The sequence below is a fragment of the Chrysoperla carnea genome, assembly GCF_905475395.1.
Source record: "Chrysoperla carnea chromosome X unlocalized genomic scaffold, inChrCarn1.1 SUPER_X_unloc_104, whole genome shotgun sequence".
NCBI classification, from domain to species: Eukaryota; Metazoa; Arthropoda; class Insecta; order Neuroptera; family Chrysopidae; genus Chrysoperla; species Chrysoperla carnea.
This window is the reverse complement of record NW_025408050.1, coordinates 6795-30539: the sequence shown is the minus strand read 5'-3', so window position 1 is coordinate 30539 and position 23745 is coordinate 6795. Positions and strand designations below refer to the sequence as shown.

Below are 23745 nucleotides of genomic sequence, written 5' to 3'. Positions count from 1 at the left end.
TAAAAAAAGAAAAAAAAAAAAAGAATCATTAATTTATAATTATTTAAATTGATTCTTTAAAAAAATATTATAATATATTATTTATAAAAATAATTTTTACTCTTATTTTAAATAAATTTGTGGCCTTTTATTAAAAGGCCTATGATCGATGTATTATTATTATAAAAATTAATGCAATGTTTTTAATTTATGCTTTCTTTTCAGTTTTCTTTGGTAATAACACTGCTTGAATGTTTGGTAATACACCACCTTGAGCAATTGTTACACCAGATAATAATTTATTTAATTCTTCATCATTACGAATTGCCAATTGTAAATGACGTGGAATGATACGTGTTTTTTTGTTATCACGGGCAGCATTACCAGCTAACTCGAGAACTTCTGCAGCCAAATATTCCATAACAGCAGCCAAATATACTGGGGCACCAGCACCTACTCGTTCAGCATAATTTCCTTTTCGTAATAATCTGTGAATTCTTCCAACAGGAAATTGTAATCCTGCTCGGCTTGATCTTGACTTTGCCTTTCCCTTTACTTTACCACCTTTACCTCGTCCAGACATAGCGAATAAATTTATTTAATTAATATTTTTTTTTGTAAATATAATCACACAGATGTGTACGTTACGGGGATTGTAACATAAATGTTTAAAATGTTATTTGGGTATTTTAATTTATAATATTTATAAAATATAAAACTTTAAAAATAAACCAATCACCTTATAGTATTATTTTTAGCCAATCAGAGAGTAGTATTCATTTTTATTGTTATATCCATCTTCGCGTATATAATACGCTAGTTGTATACACGACACGCTCATACATATACTGACTGGTGTTCTGTAACTATCTGTGTATATTAATTGTTTGTAACAATGCCACCAAAAACAAGTGGAAAAGCAGCAAAAAAAGCTGGCAAAGCTCAAAAAAATATATCAAAGAGTGATAAGAAAAAGAAGAGGAAGCGCAAGGAATCATATGCAATTTACATTTACAAAGTATTAAAACAAGTGCATCCTGATACTGGTATCTCTAGTAAAGCTATGAGTATCATGAACAGTTTTGTTAATGATATTTTTGAACGTATTGCTGCTGAAGCATCACGTTTAGCACATTATAATAAACGTTCAACAATCACAAGTCGGGAAATTCAAACCGCAGTTCGATTATTATTACCTGGTGAATTGGCAAAGCACGCTGTTAGTGAAGGTACTAAAGCTGTTACAAAATATACAAGTTCAAAATAAATAAATCGAAAATATTATTTAATTGATAACATAAAAATACATCAACATATAAAAACGGCTCTCTTTTTAAGAGAGCCATCAAATTTTTTAAATAAGAGTAAATTATTTTTATATATACAAAAAAATAAAATAAACAATTATTAATATCATATTTAATATAAAATTTTATATATTAATAGCTTGAATATATCTATTATTAGTATATCAATATTATTAATTTTAAATATAATAAAGGATATCGCGGAATATATATCGTAAATCAGTGTAATGCAAATGCATTACATTACCTTTATTATTTTCATTTTACATTTACTACTTGTTTATGTACGCTTATAATTATTAGAAAAATATTTTTAATAATTTTAAAAAATAAATGAAATAATAAAAATTTAATAATAAATTATTTATTGAAAGTATAAAAAATGGTATAGCAAAATCTTTATTTTCTTTGATTAAGGCGAAATGTTTTATTAGTTATAAATTCGATAATCTCCTATCGATACTTGTTACTCTTAACTTGTATATATAAAAAATATAATAGTATATTAATTTATAATAAAATTTTTTCAAAAATTCAATAAGTTATTGTAAAATAAAATAGATAATATACAAATTATAATTTATTATTGCAGATATATTACAATAAAAAAAAAAAAAATAAATAAAAATATTTGGTAATGTATGTTATAAACAAAATAATTTGTTGTAAACAAATTATATAATATGTTATATTTATTAACAAATTTATTTACTCTTATATAAATAAAATTAGTGGCTTCCCAAAAAGGAAAGCCTGTTTAAATTTATCGGATGTATTAAATATTCTTTAATAAATTTACTAAATATTTTAAGTAAATTATTATATTTTCTTAACCTCCAAAACCATACAAAGTACGACCTTGTCGTTTTAATGCATATACAACATCCATAGCTGTAACTGTTTTACGTTTTGCGTGTTCAGTATATGTAACAGCATCCCGAATAACATTTTCAAGGAATACTTTAAGTACACCACGTGTTTCTTCATAAATTAAACCAGAGATACGTTTTACTCCACCTCGTCGTGCTAAACGACGAATTGCAGGTTTTGTAATACCTTGGATATTATCACGCAAAACTTTTCTATGACGTTTTGCACCCCCTTTTCCAAGACCCTTTCCACCTTTTCCTCTGCCAGTCATTTTAATAAAAAATTATTTACAATATTTTAACGAACGGATAACACGTGTGTTAACCTCACAAGTATTGTAATGTATGTGAGCGCCGGTACAATTGTGCCTTTTTATATAAAGCATTAAAGATTTTTTAAGCCACGCCTATACAATTTGATTAGTCCATACTCTGATAGCTATCCAATAGGATATGACAACAAAAATTTTGAAATTTCATATAAATATAAATACAACACATTTATTTCGCATTTAAACATTTGACTTTGTAGTATCAAATTGTCGAATATAATTTTTAAAATTGTGTGTTTTTTTGTAAAAACATTATTATTTGAAAATGGCTAGAACCAAGCAAACTGCACGTAAATCAACTGGTGGTAAAGCACCAAGAAAACAATTAGCAACGAAAGCTGCACGTAAAAGTGCACCAGCAACTGGTGGAGTAAAAAAACCACACAGATATCGTCCTGGTACAGTAGCTTTACGAGAAATTCGTCGTTATCAAAAAAGTACTGAATTGTTAATTCGTAAATTACCATTCCAACGTTTAGTACGTGAAATTGCACAAGATTTTAAAACCGATTTACGTTTCCAAAGTTCAGCTGTTATGGCATTACAAGAAGCTAGTGAAGCCTATTTAGTAGGTTTATTTGAAGATACCAATTTATGCGCAATTCATGCAAAGCGTGTTACAATTATGCCTAAGGATATACAATTGGCAAGACGTATTCGTGGAGAACGTGCATAAGCGTTTTAAATGACAATTTAAAAAAAAAAAAAACAAATAAGAAATATTTTCGGTCCTATATATAGGACCAACATATATTATTAAATAAGAGTATATTATTTTTATTAAAAAATATATATATATATATATATATATATAAATTATTGAAATAAAATTAAACATTATTAAAATTTTGTTATAATTATAAGCGATTGCTATTTCTAAAAATAAATAAATTTCATAAAATTTATATTATTTTATATTCATTTGAAATATTAAAAAAACTTCTCGCTTTAAAGTAACCATGATATGAGTTATAAATGCAATAAAATTTTATACAAAAAATAATATTTATTTGTTGACGAATAATATAAAAGGTTTACATTTCTAAATAACATATATTTATATATGGTGTGTAAAAAAAAAGAAAAGAAGAAAAATAATTTATATTTTTAATATAAAAAGGCAACCGCACACAGTGTTCCCAAGCGGTCACCCATCCAAGTACTGACTGTGCCCAATGTTGCTTAACTTCGGTGATCGGACGAGAACCGGTGTTTTCAACGTGGTATGGCTGTTGCCAGTAATAAATGAAAATTTTTACAAATATATATTTTTCATAAATATCATTAATATTAAAGTATATTATTAAAATTTTCAATGAAGTAATCAATTTAAATATATACTTATTTATTATACCATATATTTTAAATAAAAATGCAACCGCACACAGTATTCTCAAGTGGCCACCCATCCGTGGTACTGACTGTGGCAAATGTTTCTTAACTATTATTTTATAAAATATTTATACAAAAAATAATTTACTCTTATCAAATATTAATTTGTGGCCTGTATTAAGGCCTATGTTATTTTCATTTTTTAGCAAAAATAATGAAATATTTCAATATATTATTAAAGTAACAGATCATTTCTTTTTTGGTGCTGCTTTTTTAATTTTTGTAGGAGATGATTTGGCAACAGAAGCTTTCTTAGCTTTTGGTGCTTTCGGTTTACGAGCAGGGCTACTTTTGGCAGCGGATTTTGTACTTTTTGCTGGTTTTGCTTTAACTGGTGCTTTTTTTGATGCCGCTGATGATTTTGCAGTAACTTTTTTAGCAGCAGTTGATGATGATGGAGTCGCTTTTTTTGCTTTAGGCTTTTTGGCTGCCAATGATGTAGTTGTGGCTTTCTTTTCTTTTGGTGCCCGTTTACTTTTAGCACTCTTTGCTGAACCTTTTGCTCCACTTTCTTTTTTGGATACTTTTGATTTAGCTGAAGAATTAGATGAAGCGGAAGCAGCCAATTTGAATGAACCAGATGCACCTTTACCTTTAGTTTGTACCAAGGCTCCCTCAGTTACAGCAGCTTTTAAATATTTTTTAATAAATGGTGAAATTTTATCAGAATCCACTTTATAATTTGCAGCTAAATATTTTTTAATTGCTTGTAATGATGAACCACCACGTTCTTTTAAATTTTTAATTGCGTTAACAACCATTTCTGATGTACGTGGATGTGTTGGTTTTGAATGTTGTTTTGTACGTTTAGCACCAGAAGCTGTTGCTTTTTTTGTTGGTGTTGTAGAAGCAGCAGTAACCGCAGTTGCTGCAACAGCTGTAGAATTTTCTTCGGCCATATTTTTTTACTTTATAAAAATAATGTATTTATTATAAATATTTAAATGATAAAATATAATAATTCTATCAAATAAAAAATAAAGGTTTTCAATTATATCATTATTCACAATAATATAAGTCCCTATGTAAGTCAAAGTACCATGTAGAAAACACATAAAAATTAAATAGTATTTCTAATTTACTGTCGTAGTAAACATGATTTATTTTTTCAATTTCTATAATATATAAAATAATAAATTATAAATTTAATAATAATATTTATTTTATAAATTAAAATATATTTAATTTTTTTATTAACAATTATTAATAAACATAGTTTAATATTAATTATTTCAATCATACAAAACAATAATATTTTTAAGGTAAACTTAAAAAGTATATATTTTTATTTTTTATTTAATATCGATTTATTATAAATTATTAGTATATAAATAATTAAAAAATTTAATATATAAATATATATATTATAGTATAAGATTTCATTTTTAGAAAAACTTTTTTTGTCAATAATGAAAACGTATTATTATGAAATGTGTTAATCGAACATTGACAAAATATATTTCATTAGAAAATACTTTTATTTATGCATTAATATCAATAATTAACTATTAAATTAATTTTTTCATAATTATATAAAGAAATTTTATACTGATATAAGTATTTATATATTATAATATTTATTTTAAATATAAAAAAATTTATGACAAAATATATTATTAGAGTATTTGTTGAGATTAATATAAGATTATTTTAAATAAGAATTAATTTATATAATTATTAAAATATTATTAATTTTATGTTATGTAATTTTAATAAAAATAAATAATAATAATAATAAATATACAAATTTTTTAACAATTTAAATTTTATATGATCTAAATAATTTTGTTAAGTACGATATGAGAAATCATTGTAAGCTTCGTTAAGAAACTTTGTAATATAAAATAATAATAATAATATTAAATATATAAATAAATAAAATAAATTTGATATATATTTTTAGTTCATTCTGTGTATAAATCAAAGGATACCGAATAATTGGTAACGGATGCGATATATTATAGTATCGAGTATTAAAACATAATATATAAATTTATCTTGTTATTCAAATTTTTTGTTACTTAACTTATGTATTTAGAAAATTTATAATATTATTTATATAATTGACATAAAATCTTATAAATTGAAATTTTATTAATATGTATCAAAAGAAGAGAGTAACGTATTGATATAATATCAAAGGATACTGATTATTTAAATAACGAATACGTCATATATTGTTTGTGTAACGAAGTTCACTTGGCCATCTAGTTTAAAATAACATTTTCAATAGAAAGTTTATATGCTTTGTTTTTTTTTTTTCTTTAATTATTAAAAAAATAAATTGAAATTTAATTCAATCAAATTTTATAATAATTTTAAAAAAATTTTTCCTTTTAAAAAATATTTTGTGATGTTGTGATAATATGTATTAATACAAGTGCATCCTGATACTTTTATCTCTAGTAAAGGTATGAGTATCATGAACAGTTTTGTTATCTAATGATATTATTTTGATAATATTTTGTGTATATTCTTATAATATTTTGTCTAAATATCATCATAATACAATATTATTTTGATAATATTTTATGAATATTCTTATAATATGTTACCTAAATGTCATCATAATATGATGAATTATTTCCATAATAACATATAAAAAAAGAAAAAAAAAAAAAGAATCATTAATTTATAATTATTTAAATTGATTCTTTAAAAAAATATTATAATATATTATTTATAAAAATAATTTTTACTCTTATTTTAAATAAATTTGTGGCCTTTTATTAAAAGGCCTATGATCGATGTATTATTATTATAAAAATTAATGCAATGTTTTTAATTTATGCTTTCTTTTCAGTTTTCTTTGGTAATAACACTGCTTGAATGTTTGGTAATACACCACCTTGAGCAATTGTTACACCAGATAATAATTTATTTAATTCTTCATCATTACGAATTGCCAATTGTAAATGACGTGGAATGATACGTGTTTTTTTGTTATCACGGGCAGCATTACCAGCTAACTCGAGAACTTCTGCAGCCAAATATTCCATAACAGCAGCCAAATATACTGGGGCACCAGCACCTACTCGTTCAGCATAATTTCCTTTTCGTAATAATCTGTGAATTCTTCCAACAGGAAATTGTAATCCTGCTCGGCTTGATCTTGACTTTGCCTTTCCCTTTACTTTACCACCTTTACCTCGTCCAGACATAGCGAATAAATTTATTTAATTAATATTTTTTTTTGTAAATATAATCACACAGATGTGTACGTTACGGGGATTGTAACATAAATGTTTAAAATGTTATTTGGGTATTTTAATTTATAATATTTATAAAATATAAAACTTTAAAAATAAACCAATCACCTTATAGTATTATTTTTAGCCAATCAGAGAGTAGTATTCATTTTTATTGTTATATCCATCTTCGCGTATATAATACGCTAGTTGTATACACGACACGCTCATACATATACTGACTGGTGTTCTGTAACTATCTGTGTATATTAATTGTTTGTAACAATGCCACCAAAAACAAGTGGAAAAGCAGCAAAAAAAGCTGGCAAAGCTCAAAAAAATATATCAAAGAGTGATAAGAAAAAGAAGAGGAAGCGCAAGGAATCATATGCAATTTACATTTACAAAGTATTAAAACAAGTGCATCCTGATACTGGTATCTCTAGTAAAGCTATGAGTATCATGAACAGTTTTGTTAATGATATTTTTGAACGTATTGCTGCTGAAGCATCACGTTTAGCACATTATAATAAACGTTCAACAATCACAAGTCGGGAAATTCAAACCGCAGTTCGATTATTATTACCTGGTGAATTGGCAAAGCACGCTGTTAGTGAAGGTACTAAAGCTGTTACAAAATATACAAGTTCAAAATAAATAAATCGAAAATATTATTTAATTGATAACATAAAAATACATCAACATATAAAAACGGCTCTCTTTTTAAGAGAGCCATCAAATTTTTTAAATAAGAGTAAATTATTTTTATATATACAAAAAAATAAAATAAACAATTATTAATATCATATTTAATATAAAATTTTATATATTAATAGCTTGAATATATCTATTATTAGTATATCAATATTATTAATTTTAAATATAATAAAGGATATCGCGGAATATATATCGTAAATCAGTGTAATGCAAATGCATTACATTACCTTTATTATTTTCATTTTACATTTACTACTTGTTTATGTACGCTTATAATTATTAGAAAAATATTTTTAATAATTTTAAAAAATAAATGAAATAATAAAAATTTAATAATAAATTATTTATTGAAAGTATAAAAAATGGTATAGCAAAATCTTTATTTTCTTTGATTAAGGCGAAATGTTTTATTAGTTATAAATTCGATAATCTCCTATCGATACTTGTTACTCTTAACTTGTATATATATAAAAATATAATAGTATATTAATTTATAATAAAATTTTTTCAAAAATTCAATAAGTTATTGTAAAATAAAATAGATAATATACAAATTATAATTTATTATTGCAGATATATTACAATAAAAAAAAAAAAAATAAATAAAAATATTTGGTAATGTATGTTATAAACAAAATAATTTGTTGTAAACAAATTATATAATATGTTATATTTATTAACAAATTTATTTACTCTTATATAAATAAAATTAGTGGCTTCCCAAAAAGGAAAGCCTGTTTAAATTTATCGGATGTATTAAATATTCTTTAATAAATTTACTAAATATTTTAAGTAAATTATTATATTTTCTTAACCTCCAAAACCATACAAAGTACGACCTTGTCGTTTTAATGCATATACAACATCCATAGCTGTAACTGTTTTACGTTTTGCGTGTTCAGTATATGTAACAGCATCCCGAATAACATTTTCAAGGAATACTTTAAGTACACCACGTGTTTCTTCATAAATTAAACCAGAGATACGTTTTACTCCACCTCGTCGTGCTAAACGACGAATTGCAGGTTTTGTAATACCTTGGATATTATCACGCAAAACTTTTCTATGACGTTTTGCACCCCCTTTTCCAAGACCCTTTCCACCTTTTCCTCTGCCAGTCATTTTAATAAAAAATTATTTACAATATTTTAACGAACGGATAACACGTGTGTTAACCTCACAAGTATTGTAATGTATGTGAGCGCCGGTACAATTGTGCCTTTTTATATAAAGCATTAAAGATTTTTTAAGCCACGCCTATACAATTTGATTAGTCCATACTCTGATAGCTATCCAATAGGATATGACAACAAAAATTTTGAAATTTCATATAAATATAAATACAACACATTTATTTCGCATTTAAACATTTGACTTTGTAGTATCAAATTGTCGAATATAATTTTTAAAATTGTGTGTTTTTTTGTAAAAACATTATTATTTGAAAATGGCTAGAACCAAGCAAACTGCACGTAAATCAACTGGTGGTAAAGCACCAAGAAAACAATTAGCAACGAAAGCTGCACGTAAAAGTGCACCAGCAACTGGTGGAGTAAAAAAACCACACAGATATCGTCCTGGTACAGTAGCTTTACGAGAAATTCGTCGTTATCAAAAAAGTACTGAATTGTTAATTCGTAAATTACCATTCCAACGTTTAGTACGTGAAATTGCACAAGATTTTAAAACCGATTTACGTTTCCAAAGTTCAGCTGTTATGGCATTACAAGAAGCTAGTGAAGCCTATTTAGTAGGTTTATTTGAAGATACCAATTTATGCGCAATTCATGCAAAGCGTGTTACAATTATGCCTAAGGATATACAATTGGCAAGACGTATTCGTGGAGAACGTGCATAAGCGTTTTAAATGACAATTTAAAAAAAAAAAAAACAAATAAGAAATATTTTCGGTCCTATATATAGGACCAACATATATTATTAAATAAGAGTATATTATTTTTATTAAAAAATATATATATATATATATATATATATAAATTATTGAAATAAAATTAAACATTATTAAAATTTTGTTATAATTATAAGCGATTGCTATTTCTAAAAATAAATAAATTTCATAAAATTTATATTATTTTATATTCATTTGAAATATTAAAAAAACTTCTCGCTTTAAAGTAACCATGATATGAGTTATAAATGCAATAAAATTTTATACAAAAAATAATATTTATTTGTTGACGAATAATATAAAAGGTTTACATTTCTAAATAACATATATTTATATATGGTGTGTAAAAAAAAAGAAAAGAAGAAAAATAATTTATATTTTTAATATAAAAAGGCAACCGCACACAGTGTTCCCAAGCGGTCACCCATCCAAGTACTGACTGTGCCCAATGTTGCTTAACTTCGGTGATCGGACGAGAACCGGTGTTTTCAACGTGGTATGGCTGTTGCCAGTAATAAATGAAAATTTTTACAAATATATATTTTTCATAAATATCATTAATATTAAAGTATATTATTAAAATTTTCAATGAAGTAATCAATTTAAATATATACTTATTTATTATACCATATATTTTAAATAAAAATGCAACCGCACACAGTATTCTCAAGTGGCCACCCATCCGTGGTACTGACTGTGGCAAATGTTTCTTAACTATTATTTTATAAAATATTTATACAAAAAATAATTTACTCTTATCAAATATTAATTTGTGGCCTGTATTAAGGCCTATGTTATTTTCATTTTTTAGCAAAAATAATGAAATATTTCAATATATTATTAAAGTAACAGATCATTTCTTTTTTGGTGCTGCTTTTTTAATTTTTGTAGGAGATGATTTGGCAACAGAAGCTTTCTTAGCTTTTGGTGCTTTCGGTTTACGAGCAGGGCTACTTTTGGCAGCGGATTTTGTACTTTTTGCTGGTTTTGCTTTAACTGGTGCTTTTTTTGATGCCGCTGATGATTTTGCAGTAACTTTTTTAGCAGCAGTTGATGATGATGGAGTCGCTTTTTTTGCTTTAGGCTTTTTGGCTGCCAATGATGTAGTTGTGGCTTTCTTTTCTTTTGGTGCCCGTTTACTTTTAGCACTCTTTGCTGAACCTTTTGCTCCACTTTCTTTTTTGGATACTTTTGATTTAGCTGAAGAATTAGATGAAGCGGAAGCAGCCAATTTGAATGAACCAGATGCACCTTTACCTTTAGTTTGTACCAAGGCTCCCTCAGTTACAGCAGCTTTTAAATATTTTTTAATAAATGGTGAAATTTTATCAGAATCCACTTTATAATTTGCAGCTAAATATTTTTTAATTGCTTGTAATGATGAACCACCACGTTCTTTTAAATTTTTAATTGCGTTAACAACCATTTCTGATGTACGTGGATGTGTTGGTTTTGAATGTTGTTTTGTACGTTTAGCACCAGAAGCTGTTGCTTTTTTTGTTGGTGTTGTAGAAGCAGCAGTAACCGCAGTTGCTGCAACAGCTGTAGAATTTTCTTCGGCCATATTTTTTTACTTTATAAAAATAATGTATTTATTATAAATATTTAAATGATAAAATATAATAATTCTATCAAATAAAAAATAAAGGTTTTCAATTATATCATTATTCACAATAATATAAGTCCCTATGTAAGTCAAAGTACCATGTAGAAAACACATAAAAATTAAATAGTATTTCTAATTTACTGTCGTAGTAAACATGATTTATTTTTTCAATTTCTATAATATATAAAATAATAAATTATAAATTTAATAATAATATTTATTTTATAAATTAAAATATATTTAATTTTTTTATTAACAATTATTAATAAACATAGTTTAATATTAATTATTTCAATCATACAAAACAATAATATTTTTAAGGTAAACTTAAAAAGTATATATTTTTATTTTTTATTTAATATCGATTTATTATAAATTATTAGTATATAAATAATTAAAAAATTTAATATATAAATATATATATTATAGTATAAGATTTCATTTTTAGAAAAACTTTTTTTGTCAATAATGAAAACGTATTATTATGAAATGTGTTAATCGAACATTGACAAAATATATTTCATTAGAAAATACTTTTATTTATGCATTAATATCAATAATTAACTATTAAATTAATTTTTTCATAATTATATAAAGAAATTTTATACTGATATAAGTATTTATATATTATAATATTTATTTTAAATATAAAAAAATTTATGACAAAATATATTATTAGAGTATTTGTTGAGATTAATATAAGATTATTTTAAATAAGAATTAATTTATATAATTATTAAAATATTATTAATTTTATGTTATGTAATTTTAATAAAAATAAATAATAATAATAATAAATATACAAATTTTTTAACAATTTAAATTTTATATGATCTAAATAATTTTGTTAAGTACGATATGAGAAATCATTGTAAGCTTCGTTAAGAAACTTTGTAATATAAAATAATAATAATAATATTAAATATATAAATAAATAAAATAAATTTGATATATATTTTTAGTTCATTCTGTGTATAAATCAAAGGATACCGAATAATTGGTAACGGATGCGATATATTATAGTATCGAGTATTAAAACATAATATATAAATTTATCTTGTTATTCAAATTTTTTGTTACTTAACTTATGTATTTAGAAAATTTATAATATTATTTATATAATTGACATAAAATCTTATAAATTGAAATTTTATTAATATGTATCAAAAGAAGAGAGTAACGTATTGATATAATATCAAAGGATACTGATTATTTAAATAACGAATACGTCATATATTGTTTGTGTAACGAAGTTCACTTGGCCATCTAGTTTAAAATAACATTTTCAATAGAAAGTTTATATGCTTTGTTTTTTTTTTTTCTTTAATTATTAAAAAAATAAATTGAAATTTAATTCAATCAAATTTTATAATAATTTTAAAAAAATTTTTCCTTTTAAAAAATATTTTGTGATGTTGTGATAATATGTATTAATACAAGTGCATCCTGATACTTTTATCTCTAGTAAAGGTATGAGTATCATGAACAGTTTTGTTATCTAATGATATTATTTTGATAATATTTTGTGTATATTCTTATAATATTTTGTCTAAATATCATCATAATACAATATTATTTTGATAATATTTTATGAATATTCTTATAATATGTTACCTAAATGTCATCATAATATGATGAATTATTTCCATAATAACATATAAAAAAAGAAAAAAAAAAAAAGAATCATTAATTTATAATTATTTAAATTGATTCTTTAAAAAAATATTATAATATATTATTTATAAAAATAATTTTTACTCTTATTTTAAATAAATTTGTGGCCTTTTATTAAAAGGCCTATGATCGATGTATTATTATTATAAAAATTAATGCAATGTTTTTAATTTATGCTTTCTTTTCAGTTTTCTTTGGTAATAACACTGCTTGAATGTTTGGTAATACACCACCTTGAGCAATTGTTACACCAGATAATAATTTATTTAATTCTTCATCATTACGAATTGCCAATTGTAAATGACGTGGAATGATACGTGTTTTTTTGTTATCACGGGCAGCATTACCAGCTAACTCGAGAACTTCTGCAGCCAAATATTCCATAACAGCAGCCAAATATACTGGGGCACCAGCACCTACTCGTTCAGCATAATTTCCTTTTCGTAATAATCTGTGAATTCTTCCAACAGGAAATTGTAATCCTGCTCGGCTTGATCTTGACTTTGCCTTTCCCTTTACTTTACCACCTTTACCTCGTCCAGACATAGCGAATAAATTTATTTAATTAATATTTTTTTTTGTAAATATAATCACACAGATGTGTACGTTACGGGGATTGTAACATAAATGTTTAAAATGTTATTTGGGTATTTTAATTTATAATATTTATAAAATATAAAACTTTAAAAATAAACCAATCACCTTATAGTATTATTTTTAGCCAATCAGAGAGTAGTATTCATTTTTATTGTTATATCCATCTTCGCGTATATAATACGCTAGTTGTATACACGACACGCTCATACATATACTGACTGGTGTTCTGTAACTATCTGTGTATATTAATTGTTTGTAACAATGCCACCAAAAACAAGTGGAAAAGCAGCAAAAAAAGCTGGCAAAGCTCAAAAAAATATATCAAAGAGTGATAAGAAAAAGAAGAGGAAGCGCAAGGAATCATATGCAATTTACATTTACAAAGTATTAAAACAAGTGCATCCTGATACTGGTATCTCTAGTAAAGCTATGAGTATCATGAACAGTTTTGTTAATGATATTTTTGAACGTATTGCTGCTGAAGCATCACGTTTAGCACATTATAATAAACGTTCAACAATCACAAGTCGGGAAATTCAAACCGCAGTTCGATTATTATTACCTGGTGAATTGGCAAAGCACGCTGTTAGTGAAGGTACTAAAGCTGTTACAAAATATCAAGTTCAAAATAAATAAATCGAAAATATTATTTAATTGATAACATAAAAATACATCAACATATAAAAACGGCTCTCTTTTTAAGAGAGCCATCAAATTTTTTAAATAAGAGTAAATTATTTTTATATATACAAAAAAATAAAATAAACAATTATTAATATCATATTTAATATAAAATTTTATATATTAATAGCTTGAATATATCTATTATTAGTATATCAATATTATTAATTTTAAATATAATAAAGGATATCGCGGAATATATATCGTAAATCAGTGTAATGCAAATGCATTACATTACCTTTATTATTTTCATTTTACATTTACTACTTGTTTATGTACGCTTATAATTATTAGAAAAATATTTTTAATAATTTTAAAAAATAAATGAAATAATAAAAATTTAATAATAAATTATTTATTGAAAGTATAAAAAATGGTATAGCAAAATCTTTATTTTCTTTGATTAAGGCGAAATGTTTTATTAGTTATAAATTCGATAATCTCCTATCGATACTTGTTACTCTTAACTTGTATATATAAAAAATATAATAGTATATTAATTTATAATAAAATTTTTTCAAAAATTCAATAAGTTATTGTAAAATAAAATAGATAATATACAAATTATAATTTATTATTGCAGATATATTACAATAAAAAAAAAAAAAATAAATAAAAATATTTGGTAATGTATGTTATAAACAAAATAATTTGTTGTAAACAAATTATATAATATGTTATATTTATTAACAAATTTATTTACTCTTATATAAATAAAATTAGTGGCTTCCCAAAAAGGAAAGCCTGTTTAAATTTATCGGATGTATTAAATATTCTTTAATAAATTTACTAAATATTTTAAGTAAATTATTATATTTTCTTAACCTCCAAAACCATACAAAGTACGACCTTGTCGTTTTAATGCATATACAACATCCATAGCTGTAACTGTTTTACGTTTTGCGTGTTCAGTATATGTAACAGCATCCCGAATAACATTTTCAAGGAATACTTTAAGTACACCACGTGTTTCTTCATAAATTAAACCAGAGATACGTTTTACTCCACCTCGTCGTGCTAAACGACGAATTGCAGGTTTTGTAATACCTTGGATATTATCACGCAAAACTTTTCTATGACGTTTTGCACCCCCTTTTCCAAGACCCTTTCCACCTTTTCCTCTGCCAGTCATTTTAATAAAAAATTATTTACAATATTTTAACGAACGGATAACACGTGTGTTAACCTCACAAGTATTGTAATGTATGTGAGCGCCGGTACAATTGTGCCTTTTTATATAAAGCATTAAAGATTTTTTAAGCCACGCCTATACAATTTGATTAGTCCATACTCTGATAGCTATCCAATAGGATATGACAACAAAAATTTTGAAATTTCATATAAATATAAATACAACACATTTATTTCGCATTTAAACATTTGACTTTGTAGTATCAAATTGTCGAATATAATTTTTAAAATTGTGTGTTTTTTTGTAAAAACATTATTATTTGAAAATGGCTAGAACCAAGCAAACTGCACGTAAATCAACTGGTGGTAAAGCACCAAGAAAACAATTAGCAACGAAAGCTGCACGTAAAAGTGCACCAGCAACTGGTGGAGTAAAAAAACCACACAGATATCGTCCTGGTACAGTAGCTTTACGAGAAATTCGTCGTTATCAAAAAAGTACTGAATTGTTAATTCGTAAATTACCATTCCAACGTTTAGTACGTGAAATTGCACAAGATTTTAAAACCGATTTACGTTTCCAAAGTTCAGCTGTTATGGCATTACAAGAAGCTAGTGAAGCCTATTTAGTAGGTTTATTTGAAGATACCAATTTATGCGCAATTCATGCAAAGCGTGTTACAATTATGCCTAAGGATATACAATTGGCAAGACGTATTCGTGGAGAACGTGCATAAGCGTTTTAAATGACAATTTAAAAAAAAAAAAAACAAATAAGAAATATTTTCGGTCCTATATATAGGACCAACATATATTATTAAATAAGAGTATATTATTTTTATTAAAAAATATATATATATATATATATATATATAAATTATTGAAATAAAATTAAACATTATTAAAATTTTGTTATAATTATAAGCGATTGCTATTTCTAAAAATAAATAAATTTCATAAAATTTATATTATTTTATATTCATTTGAAATATTAAAAAAACTTCTCGCTTTAAAGTAACCATGATATGAGTTATAAATGCAATAAAATTTTATACAAAAAATAATATTTATTTGTTGACGAATAATATAAAAGGTTTACATTTCTAAATAACATATATTTATATATGGTGTGTAAAAAAAAAGAAAAGAAGAAAAATAATTTATATTTTTAATATAAAAAGGCAACCGCACACAGTGTTCCCAAGCGGTCACCCATCCAAGTACTGACTGTGCCCAATGTTGCTTAACTTCGGTGATCGGACGAGAACCGGTGTTTTCAACGTGGTATGGCTGTTGCCAGTAATAAATGAAAATTTTTACAAATATATATTTTTCATAAATATCATTAATATTAAAGTATATTATTAAAATTTTCAATGAAGTAATCAATTTAAATATATACTTATTTATTATACCATATATTTTAAATAAAAATGCAACCGCACACAGTATTCTCAAGTGGCCACCCATCCGTGGTACTGACTGTGGCAAATGTTTCTTAACTATTATTTTATAAAATATTTATACAAAAAATAATTTACTCTTATCAAATATTAATTTGTGGCCTGTATTAAGGCCTATGTTATTTTCATTTTTTAGCAAAAATAATGAAATATTTCAATATATTATTAAAGTAACAGATCATTTCTTTTTTGGTGCTGCTTTTTTAATTTTTGTAGGAGATGATTTGGCAACAGAAGCTTTCTTAGCTTTTGGTGCTTTCGGTTTACGAGCAGGGCTACTTTTGGCAGCGGATTTTGTACTTTTTGCTGGTTTTGCTTTAACTGGTGCTTTTTTTGATGCCGCTGATGATTTTGCAGTAACTTTTTTAGCAGCAGTTGATGATGATGGAGTCGCTTTTTTTGCTTTAGGCTTTTTGGCTGCCAATGATGTAGTTGTGGCTTTCTTTTCTTTTGGTGCCCGTTTACTTTTAGCACTCTTTGCTGAACCTTTTGCTCCACTTTCTTTTTTGGATACTTTTGATTTAGCTGAAGAATTAGATGAAGCGGAAGCAGCCAATTTGAATGAACCAGATGCACCTTTACCTTTAGTTTGTACCAAGGCTCCCTCAGTTACAGCAGCTTTTAAATATTTTTTAATAAATGGTGAAATTTTATCAGAATCCACTTTATAATTTGCAGCTAAATATTTTTTAATTGCTTGTAATGATGAACCACCACGTTCTTTTAAATTTTTAATTGCGTTAACAACCATTTCTGATGTACGTGGATGTGTTGGTTTTGAATGTTGTTTTGTACGTTTAGCACCAGAAGCTGTTGCTTTTTTTGTTGGTGTTGTAGAAGCAGCAGTAACCGCAGTTGCTGCAACAGCTGTAGAATTTTCTTCGGCCATATTTTTTTACTTTATAAAAATAATGTATTTATTATAAATATTTAAATGATAAAATATAATAATTCTATCAAATAAAAAATAAAGGTTTTCAATTATATCATTATTCACAATAATATAAGTCCCTATGTAAGTCAAAGTACCATGTAGAAAACACATAAAAATTAAATAGTATTTCTAATTTACTGTCGTAGTAAACATGATTTATTTTTTCAATTTCTATAATATATAAAATAATAAATTATAAATTTAATAATAATATTTATTTTATAAATTAAAATATATTTAATTTTTTTATTAACAATTATTAATAAACATAGTTTAATATTAATTATTTCAATCATACAAAACAATAATATTTTTAAGGTAAACTTAAAAAGTATATATTTTTATTTTTTATTTAATATCGATTTATTATAAATTATTAGTATATAAATAATTAAAAAATTTAATATATAAATATATATATTATAGTATAAGATTTCATTTTTAGAAAAACTTTTTTTGTCAATAATGAAAACGTATTATTATGAAATGTGTTAATCGAACATTGACAAAATATATTTCATTAGAAAATACTTTTATTTATGCATTAATATCAATAATTAACTATTAAATTAATTTTTTCATAATTATATAAAGAAATTTTATACTGATATAAGTATTTATATATTATAATATTTATTTTAAATATAAAAAAATTTATGACAAAATATATTATTAGAGTATTTGTTGAGATTAATATAAGATTATTTTAAATAAGAATTAATTTATATAATTATTAAAATATTATTAATTTTATGTTATGTAATTTTAATAAAAATAAATAATAATAATAATAAATATACAAATTTTTTAACAATTTAAATTTTATATGATCTAAATAATTTTGTTAAGTACGATATGAGAAATCATTGTAAGCTTCGTTAAGAAACTTTGTAATATAAAATAATAATAATAATATTAAATATATAAATAAATAAAATAAATTTGATATATATTTTTAGTTCATTCTGTGTATAAATCAAAGGATACCGAATAATTGGTAACGGATGCGATATATTATAGTATCGAGTATTAAAACATAATATATAAATTTATCTTGTTATTCAAATTTTTTGTTACTTAACTTATGTATTTAGAAAATTTATAATATTATTTATATAATTGACATAAAATCTTATAAATTGAAATTTTATTAATATGTATCAAAAGAAGAGAGTAACGTATTGATATAATATCAAAGGATACTGATTATTTAAATAACGAATACGTCATATATTGTTTGTGTAACGAAGTTCACTTGGCCATCTAGTTTAAAATAACATTTTCAATAGAAAGTTTATATGCTTTGTTTTTTTTTTTTCTTTAATTATTAAAAAAATAAATTGAAATTTAATTCAATCAAATTTTATAATAATTTTAAAAAAATTTTTCCTTTTAAAAAATATTTTGTGATGTTGTGATAATATGTATTAATACAAGTGCATCCTGATACTTTTATCTCTAGTAAAGGTATGAGTATCATGAACAGTTTTGTTATCTAATGATATTATTTTGATAATATTTTGTGTATATTCTTATAATATTTTGTCTAAATATCATCATAATACAATATTATTTTGATAATATTTTATGAATATTCTTATAATATGTTACCTAAATGTCATCATAATATGATGAATTATTTCCATAATAACATATAAAAAAAGAAAAAAAAAAAAAGAATCATTAATTTATAATTATTTAAATTGATTCTTTAAAAAAATATTATAATATATTATTTATAAAAATAATTTTTACTCTTATTTTAAATAAATTTGTGGCCTTTTATTAAAAGGCCTATGATCGATGTATTATTATTATAAAAATTAATGCAATGTTTTTAATTTATGCTTTCTTTTCAGTTTTCTTTGGTAATAACACTGCTTGAATGTTTGGTAATACACCACCTTGAGCAATTGTTACACCAGATAATAATTTATTTAATTCTTCATCATTACGAATTGCCAATTGTAAATGACGTGGAATGATACGTGTTTTTTTGTTATCACGGGCAGCATTACCAGCTAACTCGAGAACTTCTGCAGCCAAATATTCCATAACAGCAGCCAAATATACTGGGGCACCAGCACCTACTCGTTCAGCATAATTTCCTTTTCGTAATAATCTGTGAATTCTTCCAACAGGAAATTGTAATCCTGCTCGGCTTGATCTTGACTTTGCCTTTCCCTTTACTTTACCACCTTTACCTCGTCCAGACATAGCGAATAAATTTATTTAATTAATATTTTTTTTTGTAAATATAATCACACAGATGTGTACGTTACGGGGATTGTAACATAAATGTTTAAAATGTTATTTGGGTATTTTAATTTATAATATTTATAAAATATAAAACTTTAAAAATAAACCAATCACCTTATAGTATTATTTTTAGCCAATCAGAGAGTAGTATTCATTTTTATTGTTATATCCATCTTCGCGTATATAATACGCTAGTTGTATACACGACACGCTCATACATATACTGACTGGTGTTCTGTAACTATCTGTGTATATTAATTGTTTGTAACAATGCCACCAAAAACAAGTGGAAAAGCAGCAAAAAAAGCTGGCAAAGCTCAAAAAAATATATCAAAGAGTGATAAGAAAAAGAAGAGGAAGCGCAAGGAATCATATGCAATTTACATTTACAAAGTATTAAAACAAGTGCATCCTGATATATCTCTAGTAAAGCTATGAGTATCATGAACAGTTTTGTTAATGATATTTTTGAACGTATTGCTGCTGAAGCATCACGTTTAGCACATTATAATAAACGTTCAACAATCACAAGTCGGGAAATTCAAACCGCAGTTCGATTATTATTACCTGGTGAATTGGCAAAGCACGCTGTTAGTGAAGGTACTAAAGCTGTTACAAAATATACAAGTTCAAAATAAATAAATCGAAAATATTATTTAATTGATAACATAAAAATACATCAACATATAAAAACGGCTCTCTTTTTAAGAGAGCCATCAAATTTTTTAAATAAGAGTAAATTATTTTTATATATACAAAAAAATAAAATAAACAATTATTAATATCATATTTAATATAAAATTTTATATATTAATAGCTTGAATATATCTATTATTAGTATATCAATATTATTAATTTTAAATATAATAAAGGATATCGCGGAATATATATCGTAAATCAGTGTAATGCAAATGCATTACATTACCTTTATTATTTTCATTTTACATTTACTACTTGTTTATGTACGCTTATAATTATTAGAAAAATATTTTTAATAATTTTAAAAAATAAATGAAATAATAAAAATTTAATAATAAATTATTTATTGAAAGTATAAAAAATGGTATAGCAAAATCTTTATTTTCTTTGATTAAGGCGAAATGTTTTATTAGTTATAAATTCGATAATCTCCTATCGATACTTGTTACTCTTAACTTGTATATATAAAAAATATAATAGTATATTAATTTATAATAAAATTTTTTCAAAAATTCAATAAGTTATTGTAAAATAAAATAGATAATATACAAATTATAATTTATTATTGCAGATATATTACAATAAAAAAAAAAAAAATAAATAAAAATATTTGGTAATGTATGTTATAAACAAAATAATTTGTTGTAAACAAATTATATAATATGTTATATTTATTAACAAATTTATTTACTCTTATATAAATAAAATTAGTGGCTTCCCAAAAAGGAAAGCCTGTTTAAATTTATCGGATGTATTAAATATTCTTTAATAAATTTACTAAATATTTTAAGTAAATTATTATATTTTCTTAACCTCCAAAACCATACAAAGTACGACCTTGTCGTTTTAATGCATATACAACATCCATAGCTGTAACTGTTTTACGTTTTGCGTGTTCAGTATATGTAACAGCATCCCGAATAACATTTTCAAGGAATACTTTAAGTACACCACGTGTTTCTTCATAAATTAAACCAGAGATACGTTTTACTCCACCTCGTCGTGCTAAACGACGAATTTCAGGTTTTGTAATACCTTGGATATTATCACGCAAAACTTTTCTATGACGTTTTGCACCCCCTTTTCCAAGACCCTTTCCACCTTTTCCTCTGCCAGTCATTTTAATAAAAAATTATTTACAATATTTTAACGAACGGATAACACGTGTGTTAACCTCACAAGTATTGTAATGTATGTGAGCGCCGGTACAATTGTGCCTTTTTATATAAAGCATTAAAGATTTTTTAAGCCACGCCTATACAATTTGATTAGTCCATACTCTGATAGCTATCCAATAGGATATGACAACAAAAATTTTGAAATTTCATATAAATATAAATACAACACATTTATTTCGCATTTAAACATTTGACTTTGTAGTATCAAATTGTCGAATATAATTTTTAAAATTGTGTGTTTTTTTGTAAAAACATTATTATTTGAAAATGGCTAGAACCAAGCAAACTGCACGTAAATCAACTGGTGGTAAAGCACCAAGAAAACAATTAGCAACGAAAGCTGCACGTAAAAGTGCACCAGCAACTGGTGGAGTAAAAAAACCACACAGATATCGTCCTGGTACAGTAGCTTTACGAGAAATTCGTCGTTATCAAAAAAGTACTGAATTGTTAATTCGTAAATTACCATTCCAACGTTTAGTACGTGAAATTGCACAAGATTTTAAAACCGATTTACGTTTCCAAAGTTCAGCTGTTATGGCATTACAAGAAGCTAGTGAAGCCTATTTAGTAGGTTTATTTGAAGATACCAATTTATGCGCAATTCATGCAAAGCGTGTTACAATTATGCCTAAGGATATACAATTGGCAAGACGTATTCGTGGAGAACGTGCATAAGCGTTTTAAATGACAATTTAAAAAAAAAAAAAACAAATAAGAAATATTTTCGGTCCTATATATAGGACCAACATATATTATTAAATAAGAGTATATTATTTTTATTAAAAAATATATATATATATATATATATATAAATTATTGAAATAAAATTAAACATTATTAAAATTTTGTTATAATTATAAGCGATTGCTATTTCTAAAAATAAATAAATTTCATAAAATTTATATTATTTTATATTCATTTGAAATATTAAAAAAACTTCTCGCTTTAAAGTAACCATGATATGAGTTATAAATGCAATAAAATTTTATACAAAAAATAATATTTATTTGTTGACGAATAATATAAAAGGTTTACATTTCTAAATAACATATATTTATATATGGTGTGTAAAAAAAAAGAAAAGAAGAAAAATAATTTATATTTTTAATATAAAAAGGCAACCGCACACAGTGTTCCCAAGCGGTCACCCATCCAAGTACTGACTGTGCCCAATGTTGCTTAACTTCGGTGATCGGACGAGAACCGGTGTTTTCAACGTGGTATGGCTGTTGCCAGTAATAAATGAAAATTTTTACAAATATATATTTTTCATAAATATCATTAATATTAAAGTATATTATTAAAATTTTCAATGAAGTAATCAATTTAAATATATACTTATTTATTATACCATATATTTTAAATAAAAATGCAACCGCACACAGTATTCTCAAGTGGCCACCCATCCGTGGTACTGACTGTGGCAAATGTTTCTTAACTATTATTTTATAAAATATTTATACAAAAAATAATTTACTCTTATCAAATATTAATTTGTGGCCTGTATTAAGGCCTATGTTATTTTCATTTTTTAGCAAAAATAATGAAATATTTCAATATATTATTAAAGTAACAGATCATTTCTTTTTTGGTGCTGCTTTTTTAATTTTTGTAGGAGATGATTTGGCAACAGAAGCTTTCTTAGCTTTTGGTGCTTTCGGTTTACGAGCAGGGCTACTTTTGGCAGCGGATTTTGTACTTTTTGCTGGTTTTGCTTTAACTGGTGCTTTTTTTGATGCCGCTGATGATTTTGCAGTAACTTTTTTAGCAGCAGTTGATGATGATGGAGTCGCTTTTTTTGCTTTAGGCTTTTTGGCTGCCAATGAT

General features: G+C 24.5%; 4 non-coding genes across 4 annotated transcripts; all 4 read right to left on the bottom strand.

Annotated features, from left to right (window-relative positions):
* Positions 1–3605: 3605 nt before the first annotated feature.
* Positions 3606–3724, bottom strand: LOC123303583. Its single transcript, XR_006535690.1, has one exon. It is a non-coding gene; the product is annotated as a 5S ribosomal RNA (ribosomal RNA).
* A 6360-nt stretch (positions 3725–10084) lies between these two features.
* LOC123303582 lies at positions 10085–10203 on the bottom strand. The gene has a single exon (XR_006535689.1). It is a non-coding gene; the product is annotated as a 5S ribosomal RNA (ribosomal RNA).
* A 6358-nt stretch (positions 10204–16561) lies between these two features.
* On the bottom strand, positions 16562–16680 carry LOC123303581. The gene has a single exon (XR_006535688.1). It is a non-coding gene; the product is annotated as a 5S ribosomal RNA (ribosomal RNA).
* Positions 16681–23033: 6353 nt separating this feature from the next.
* On the bottom strand, positions 23034–23152 carry LOC123303580. Its single transcript, XR_006535687.1, has one exon. It is a non-coding gene; the product is annotated as a 5S ribosomal RNA (ribosomal RNA).
* Positions 23153–23745: the final 593 nt, after the last annotated feature.